At 34.0% G+C, this 9,841-nt stretch overlaps 1 long non-coding RNA gene across 4 annotated transcripts; it reads right to left on the bottom strand.

The window, feature by feature from the left end:
• On the bottom strand, positions 536-5,715 carry LOC109832821. Of its 4 annotated transcripts, XR_002244990.1 has the most exons (9): positions 5,557-5,715; positions 5,290-5,456; positions 4,633-4,922; positions 3,601-3,879; positions 3,331-3,490; positions 3,079-3,228; positions 2,777-2,915; positions 2,341-2,402; positions 1,857-2,139 (listed from the first exon to the last, which is right to left on the bottom strand). It is a non-coding gene; the product is annotated as an uncharacterized LOC109832821 (long non-coding RNA). The 4 variants fall into 4 exon arrangements; XR_002244988.1 differs by lacking the exons at positions 1,857-2,139; positions 2,341-2,402 and adding an exon at positions 536-1,062 and having other exon boundaries at positions 5,557-5,714; XR_002244989.1 differs by having other exon boundaries at positions 1,857-2,402.

The following is a 9,841-nucleotide window of genomic DNA, read 5'->3' as shown; positions in this document are numbered from 1 at the left end:
GTGGGTAATATCGGGATGTGTTTTGAAATTAATGTATATTATATTGTAATGTCACTAAAATACATTTTGAGCCTAATGTATATATATTATCAATGTCATTAGAACATGTTGAACATTTATTCATCGTTGTTTCATGATGGTGGTGACGTATTAGAATTTTTTTTAAATTTTTTTTGAATTATAGGCATTGAAAAAAGCTCCCGAGAGGCGGCGGCCGGTGACGACTGACGGCCAACAAGTGGTTGGTGGTGGGGAGCAGCAACGGGCGAGAGTAAGGTTTAATTGGTTGGGTGTGTATCATATGCTAACTTTTAAAATGGTGTTTTGAAAACACTTTTGAAAAATAAACACGATGACATGGTGTTTTTTTTTAAAAACACAACCAAAAAAACACTTTGGTTACCAAACATACTCATAGCGAATAGCTGCAGGACCATAATAGTTTATACATAAGCAAACCTGACCATAACAGTTTACACATAAGCAAACCTGCCAGGACCTTATCAGTTATCACCCCTAACAAAGTGTTCTGCAAGATCAAGAGGGTTGTTTATCAGCAGTAGGCAAGTATGGTTCAAAAGTGAGTAGAAAACAAAACAACCATGCAAAATGAGACTTCATAATAAAATCACTCAACACAGAAAGATATTATGAAAGCCCTTACCTGCCTCTTTCTCTCGTCCAGTTTAACACTCAGCCAAAATAATTTCAATTATATCCAAGACTTTAGTCTGTCGAGAAAAATTGAGAATCTGAAAAGACCCAAGTGCCATTATGATTTGTTGACTTTAAATGAATGCATGAGATAAAACAAATTCATACTTTGTGCTTCTGCACAAGTATAAAGGTTACAAATCTGTCCAGCACTGAAATTCGCCACACAGTTCTACAAATTGTTTTGTAGGTAGACAAAAATATGTAGAAATAGCAAGAACTGAAGCTCGACAGAGGCCCCCCAACTGTAGTAAGACTTAACGAAACCAAGGAGCTTCAAAAGTAACACTGTTCTACCAATTTGTTGTTGTTGGATTGTAGTCAAGCTAGTCTACTCGCCAAAACCCCCTTACAAAAATGAAAATAGCAGGAGCTTCGAAATAAGAACCACGAAATTCAAATTAACGCAAAACTGATAAAAGGTTTCATCAACACTATTAGATAAAGTAATGTCAATATAATATTGCTTAAAATTTCGTTCCGTAACAAGATAACAACACATCTAATTTCATTTCACAATAAGAAACAAAGAAAAATAACAATATGAGGAACCAAACCAACATTCAAATAATATCATTAACATAAATATATCAGTTTAATAAAATTTCTAACCTACAGGCATATTAGTAAACAAATAAACCAACCAAAACTATTCAATTTCATTCCACAATCCCAAACACATCAATATCCCAACATAAAGACTAAATGTAAACAACATTTAAAGAAGATCATTAAGATACAATCAAATCCCTAAGCCTTCCCGCCTCTAATCCTCCTTGCAAGCTGAATATCCTTCAGCATACATATCAGGGGCGGATCCATGATTTATGGAAAGCAGTATCACTGCATAATTAACATTTTTAATAAAAAAAACTGTATCTGTCCTTGATGAGTTTACATATTATGAAAAAAGCACATAATCTTATCGTTAGTAACATTATCAAATAAATATTGCTAGCCAGTGATTGACTCAATCATCGGGATCCTTATTTATTCAATCATATACTTTAGCAGAAGTTGTTTATTTTACCCTAGCTTATTCATTGTATTCTTAATATCTTATTATAATTCCTTTCCATCTGTAGTTTCAAATTTGTTAATGTAATAGAACTTAAAATCTTTTATAGTTGATTCCTACTTATTGAATGCACTTATTATACATTGTTACAGTATTATTTTTGCATTTTTGTATCTTTTTGATCTAATGTGATTTCAGCACCTAGTAACCTAGCCCATTCATTTCCTTTTGGATTTAGCTACAGTTACTATCATACTACAATTTTGGATGATACATGATGTCGAAGAGTTTGAGTTGTTCTCTTTTTCTGATAAGCTTGCATGCTGACTTTCATACATTTGTTGACTTTTCATACATCTGGTGTCACATAACACCACTTTCCTTACGGTCATAGGGTGAATCCGCACCTGGGCATAATCATAACCCTTTTCACATGAATTGCACAAAGATTCATAATCTCAAAGGCAGTTACTGTAAAACAAGAATTATTATTTATTGCCAAACCTACAATCATGAAAGAAACAGAAAAGTTAAAATGCATGCTCAGAAGATAAAGCCCTCTGTGAAGATCAAACTAATTGAAGCGGCAGAAATCTTGAAGATCTTACTTATTCAGGTCGTTTCAAGCCTTCAGTTATTTGACACAAAAACATTTAAGCATATGATTTGCCTGTTAATATACATGACAAAGAATTATGCATATCACAAGCTAAAGAGAAGAAGTAAATGACAAATAAATAACCACTGCATCAATCTTCTTTCACATTCTATTTCTGAACAAGTCATATATAGGAAAAATGAGAATCATTAACTCTTGGATCAATTTTTACGTGCTTTTGCCTAGTCAATTTGGTATGGATCCCTAACTTTCTGGCTTTCAATAAGAAAATCAACGACAGATCCTGGTTTAATTAACATGGTTGTTCAGATATATGCAGAACAAGAGGAGCGGTATTATACAACAGACTGGGGAAAAAATCTCTAAGGTAGCCAACTGTCATCAATATGACTGCTTGACACCCTCCGCAATGACAAAGAAATTACCTATATTCAATATTGATAGGCCACCTTCGTAGGTTCAGGAGCTTGAGTGAAGCCCTCTATAACCCAAGACAGCCCCTCCCATAGCAGTGAAGTTTGAAGGGTTGGTCTGAAAAAAGATTGAAGGGCAAGCAAGCAACCCCTACAAGAAATAATGCCTTCAGAAAAACACTCACAGTGATCACAGAAAAATTAAATTGCGGATACAATATCACAAGCAAAAAGATCATGCCGCTTTGTCACATGCTGTCTTAAGATGATATCAAGCACTTACAGCGATTCCAGAGAGTTTTTAGTAAAATGACCTTTTAAAGCCATTGCAATTGACCGCATTGGAGACACTTTAGCAAAATTCAGCTCAACTTTCAAGGACTGTCTGGTAGGGACGCCTCAACTGCTTACGGTGAATCTTGGCCGGGCTGTCATTTCCGCCTGGGCTTCCACAGCCAGAAGTTCTACGGAAAAAAGGAAAGCAGAGAAGAAACACAATATAAGCACATAGAATAGTAGTAATTAAGTACAGAAACTATGAATGCCACAAAAAAGCAATAAAGCACCTATTCTGTGATGCATTACAAAAACAAACTCTTTTGCCCCGTCATATGCAAAATCCTTGTTACCAAGCTCACTGTCAAAGGTTTGGTGTAGTTTGTCGATAACTGTTGTGTGAACCCCCTCACCATCCACAGGCCGATCATCTTCATACTTCAGTTAAACCTGCATATATGAACAGGATAAGGTAGTCAAATATCATTTCAATTAAGTAGAAAAAGAAAGGAGAGTCAAGTTTGTACAGGAAAAATAGAAGTGCAAAGCACAGGGCATACACTGTAGTGATAGAAGTACTCAACATTCCGAATGAAACTTCCAAATGATTATTAGAAGTGGTATAGGCTGGCCTCGTTTAGCCAAGACGCGCTCATCAACATTCCGAATGAAACTTTCAAATGATTATTAGAAGTGGTATGGCCTGGCCTCGTTTAACCAAGACGCGCCTGGACATTGGAATACTCCTTGGATTTGATAGTTTTTTAGGCAGCAAGCCCTCAGTTTGCTCTTCCTTTGGGGAATCATTTTCCAATTGACGGCTTACAAATAAGAAAGGCCTTGAAAAATACCAAGTACATTAGAACTTTATGGCTACTGATGCCTAAAACGAGTATAGAAGAGAGCAAATAAATGTCGTGAAAAGATGCTTAGTTAGTAGTTGAAGGTAGTCCAAGGGCAGCCCATATTTCAAAGAGCATTAATCAAAATATATGGCATGAAGATCAACAGCATAAATATAAACAGTTTACACATGGTATATTATGTGAATGTCCAAGTCAGCAAACCAATATTAAAGACTAATCTATTAGAAACATGAAGTCATTAAGATCTGAAATTTGAAAATTCAAAAGGCTTTCAAGACCATTATCTTAGATATTTATATTTAATTTCTAAATTTTAGGGGGTTTCTTGAAATTTATACTGACATGCATAATATCCCTGTAAGAAAAAAGATCATAGGACTTCAAATTAGAGTATCCTCCTTGCTGCTGTCATAAAGGTTGATAAGCTTGCATAAATTTTTAAAGAAACAACTGTGAGAAGATGAGAAATAGGGTAAAAACCAGCAAAGCAGCCAAGGTAATAGTGGTGTATAAGAACATGACTATTCTATACGTAGTGTACAATTGTGGATGATTCTTTTGCGTTGAAATATTTCTATGATTCTAACTAATCTGTATGGTTAATTAGGCCCATGAAGTAAATTTAATACAACAATTAGATTGTGGTGCGTTGCCGAGAGCTTGAAATCTGAAACATAACGCAACAATGATGAGAGATACAAACAACTTTGCGAGCGTGAGACTTACTAGTTGATATTGCTTCATCCTTGCTTCAAATCTGGACGTCCTGCACTGCGGGCCAGCCTCCTTTCACTGTCGCCCATTCCTCCCTTTGCAGCATAGAAAACAAGGAATCAAGACAAAATAATTACAAGTTGTTTAAGTAGCGCTGCGGTGATGTCATCAAATTTCCCGAGCAGAAAATCAGCTTAGGTCTAGGTTTATATGAGCGGCTCATCCAACTTGACCTCGACCTTTCTTCTCTCCAGCATCGTAATCGTCTCTGAGACGAGCGAGGCATCACCATTCTTAGCTTCCTGCACAAGAGAAAGAGTTTTAGCGATCGCCTAAAAAAACACTATTCAACATGAAAATATCAAAAAATAAAGTAGAAGGAAGAAAATGTAAATCCTAATTTAAGGGAATATGAAAAGGCGGTAATGGATGAACCCTAAAACCGTTAAAAATAGAACTTCGAACAGAAATGTACAGCATTTTCTTCTAAAGGAGCAATCTTTACAAATTTGAAAATTATTTCCAAAGAAAATGAAAAGCATAAACGAAAAGTTCCCAAAAATATAAGAAAACAGGAAACTTCTACCGTTATTTTTCTACCCTAAGTTCTTCGTTTGCCGAAAGAATCCTTATTTGGAAAGAAAACAAAAACCCTAGAAAGCAATTTACCTCAAAATCCAGCGATCAGCTCAAATCTCAGGCTGGATGTTGAAATTGCTCGATCAAAGACCTGAATACGAACAGGAGAGAAGTGCGAACCAGAACCAAACCCTAATTCGTAGCCTCCACAATTTCGAAAAGCACAATAAGATCCATGTTAGAGCTCTGATCATCTTCTGGCAATCAAGAGGAAACACAAAAGCAGAATCAAGCAAAAACATGGAATTAAGATAAGCAGTTAAGGAGATCGACGAACAAATTAATGGAAAGTAATACCTAAACTTTTTGGCACGCAGTCGCAAATCTCGAACCCTAAACCTAGAGATGCCTCGAAATGAAATTGAGTTTCCTTTTTATTCTGAAATGAGAGTAAGCGGGAGACTACTACATCACATGCTTTAATTATAGAAGATGGCTTCTAGCGTCGGGACGACGCGACGCGGAGAAAAGAGTACGCGTAAAAGATATTTTGGAAAATATAATATTTGGGACCAAAGCTGCCTAAGCTTTTTTGGGCCGGATAACTATGCTTGGGGTGTATAATGAGGTTTGTCTTCAAAATGTTTCGATTTATTAGGCTCTATTTGGATATCATACTATTTTACTTGTTTTCATAGTATTTTTGTCAAAAACAAAACACCATATATTTAAAAACTATAGTGTTTTTTGAATTAAATCATCCTCAAACCAAAAACATAATTAGTGTTTTGGTTTTGAGTTTGAGTAGGTGTTAATGTAATATCTAACAAAATATATTAAATATAATTAATATATACTTATTATCAACATACTTATATACTATATTATACTATATTATAGTTAATCTAATATATTAGTAATATTTATTAAATAATATAAATATATAATCAATAAAATATCTTATATAATAATATAATAACATATTAAATACTAGTACTTAATATGTTGATAATATATTTTATAAGAATAAATAATAATAATATATAAATAAACTAATAAAAATAATAAAAATTATTAATGATAAATAATAATATAATAATATACAAACAATATAATAATCAATATTGTAATAAATTAATAATTATAAAATATTGTATAATAGTAACCTATTTAACAATAAAAAATATAATATAATAATAATAACATTATAATAATATATTGTATCATAAATATAATATAATATATAAAATATTAATATATTATACACTAAATAATTCAATATATTATAAAGTAAAATAATTTTTAATACTAAAATAATTTATTGCTAACAAATGTTAATTTAAAAAAATATATTCATAATATAATAATATTGATTAATATCATAAATTATTAAATTATTATTAATAAACTCTAACATATTAGAAACTATAATATATTATATAATATATTAAAATATTTGTAATATATGAATTTATTAATAATATAATAGTAATAACATAATATTAACATTATAAATAATATTATATTTTATATAATAATATTATATTAATAATAAATATATATAATTTTATAAATATTATATAATATATAACAACAATAATTACTAAAATATTATTAATTAATTCTAATATATTAGAAACTATAATATATTATATAACACCAAAATATTTATAATATATGATTTATTAAAAATATTGTAGTAATAACATAATATTCACATTACTAATAATATTATATTATATTAATATGAGTATAATTTTATATTAATAATAGTATAATTTATATTAATAATAAAATAATGATAATTTAAAAATATTATATAATATATAACAATAACAAATTATATACAAAAAATAATTAAATATATAATTATTTGAAAATAATATGTAATAAGAATAAAATAATATAACTCATTAAAGTACAATATAATATTATAACACATTATACAGTATTATATTGTATTATATTTAATACTTATAATACTATAGTAATGTAAACTAAACATTATAACATTTTATTTATAATATATTTTATTATAATTAATGTATAATATATTAATAATATGTTCAATACTAATGTTATAATTGATCAAACTAATGTTGAACAAAAACACTCAACATGGTGTTTTGAAAACGCTTTAAGAGAAAAACACAAACCGCGCGTTGCGTTTTTTTTTACAAAAACACAACAAGGAAAACATCATAGTATCCAAACGAAGCCTTAGTTTTTAATTTTAAAGTATTTCACAGCTTTACCACCAAAGAGGATCTAGTTAAGTTGATAAAGTGTCTGAGGAGCTTCCACAAGAATTGGATAAATTTTTATTTTCGATTACTTTTTGAAATTTATTTAGCATTTTCAATCTATTTTGCGCTTGTTTATTATTTTTGTGAACGGCAGTTTCACGTGGGCCACACCCACGTCCGCGTGAGAGGGTAAGTTTCCGCGTGCGTGAGAGGGTGAGTTTCCGCGTGAGGTGATAATGAAACAACTCCAAGCTACGGTTTTCTTTACCGGCCCACTAAGCTTCCTATAAATATTAGGGGTTGTTAGGGTTTTCGATGTGGGAAAAGCAGCGGGGAACAAATCAAAGGGAACAGCGGCTTAGACTGCGGGAAAGAAAAGCAGAGGTGGGTTTTCGGCTGCAAGGAGAAAAAAATCAGAGGGTTTTTTAGAGAAAAAAAAAGAGAGTTTTTCAGATCTAAAAAAGAGAGATTTTGAGGAAAGAAAAAGAGGGATTTACAAAAGAAAGGTTAATTTCTTTTGGGTAAAAATTAGATCTTTTTCTTTCAGACGAGCTTGTGGATTGTACAAGTCGTCGGTGTTCTTCTCATAGTGGAATCTCCTCTCACCCCTCCCGTGGATGTAGGCAAGTTTGCCGAACCACGTAAATCTCGTGTATTTACTGTTTTCTGGGTTGTTGGCTATTGCTTGTAGGATCCCTCAAAATTCGGTCTTAGAGCTGATGAGAGGAAGAGTGTATATTTCACTTTGATGAAATATATCACTTTCGATTCTTGTTTCCTTTGAGAAATAAGAATTTCATTATCTATTCTCGTTTCCTTTGAGAAACAAGAATATAGAGGTTGACTTGTGCTTTTGTGACAACAAAAGCAAGGGCTTTCTCTCAGGTGATATCGCTTCCGCGGCGGTGGGCGTGACTCCGTCCCAACAAAGATCATAATCACACACTAAACAATCAATGGTTGTAATTAATAAGTAAGGCTACCTCTCAACTATTTTTTTTGATAGTGTAAAAGATCGGAACCCATAACTATAAAACTAAATTTCATTTGCTTCTTGAAGAACACGTTGATTTCGCAGAAATTGCACAAAGCTTTGGCGGGAAAAGAGAAGAAGCACAAGGATATGTCTGATGAGGATTGGGAGGAGCTGGATCTGGAAGCACGGGCGTCGATTATCCTTTGCCTTGAAAGGGATGTAGCTTTCTTGGTAGATGGAGAGGAAACGACTGCGGGCGTGTGGTTGAAGTTAGAAACCACCTTCATGACAAAGAGTCTAACGAACCGGATCTATTTAAAATCTAAATTGTATACTTGCAAGATGGAGGAGGGCTCATCACTCCGGGAATACATCAACAAGTTCGATAGGATAATATCGGATTTGAAGGACATCGATGTGACTGTAGAAGACGAGGATCAGGCGCTTCTACTACTTCTATCTCTGCCGAAGTCTTATGAGAACCTGGTGCAAACACTGATGCTTGTGGGAGACAATTTGACGATGGATGAGACTAGAACGGCGCTTCTAGCGGATGACCTTCGGAAGATTGCAACCAGTGACATGACTACTGGTGGTAACAAAGAACAAGCCCAGGGATTGTTTGCTAGAGGAAGGAGCAATGAGCGAGGAAAAGGCAAGGGAGGAAAGTCTAGATCTAAATCGAGACCTCTTGCGGGAAGAGCGTGCTTCAAATGCGGTGAAGTAGGGCATTTCAAGGTTGACTGTCCTAACAAGAGAGTAGGTGGGAAGAAGAACAACAACAAGACTGAGAGGAGAGAAGGCAAGGAAGAAGCAAGCTATGTTTCATAGGAAGGGAGCGAGAAGGAATGCTATGTTGTCACGGGTGACGAGGATATCTCCGGGAAGTGGATTCTTGATTCTGGTTGCTCTTACCATATGTGTCCAAATAGGAAGTGGTTTACTACCTACAGGAGTATTGATGGTGGAACTGTATTGATGGGGAACAACCATGCTTGTAAAACGGTGGGGCTAGGTGATATCAAAATCAAGATGCATGATGGAGTGGTTCGAACCCTGACGAACGTGCGGCACGTTCCCGCCTTGCGGAAGAATCTTATCTCAGTGGGTGCATTGGACTCCGGTGGCTGCAAGATTGTTACAGAGAACGGAGTGAAGAAGGTTGTTCGAGGTTCCCTAACAGTGATAAAGGGTGTTCGTCACGGTAATCTATATACTCTCTCGGGTACGACGGTGACAGGAGATGCAGCGGTTGGAACTGAAGGAAGTGGTGGAGACCCATGTGAGCACACACGGTTATGGCATAGGCGGCTTGGGCACATGTCAGAGAAGGGTCTAGTTCTGCTTGGTAAGGAGGGTTTGCTGAAGAATCTGAAGAAACCTTGCATGGATTTTTGTGAGGATTGTGTGTATGGAAAGG

Source organism: Asparagus officinalis, chromosome 3 (assembly GCF_001876935.1).
Source record: "Asparagus officinalis chromosome 3, Aspof.V1, whole genome shotgun sequence".
NCBI lineage: Eukaryota > Viridiplantae > Streptophyta > Magnoliopsida > Asparagales > Asparagaceae > Asparagus > Asparagus officinalis.
This window is presented reverse-complemented; position numbering and strand designations above follow the sequence as displayed.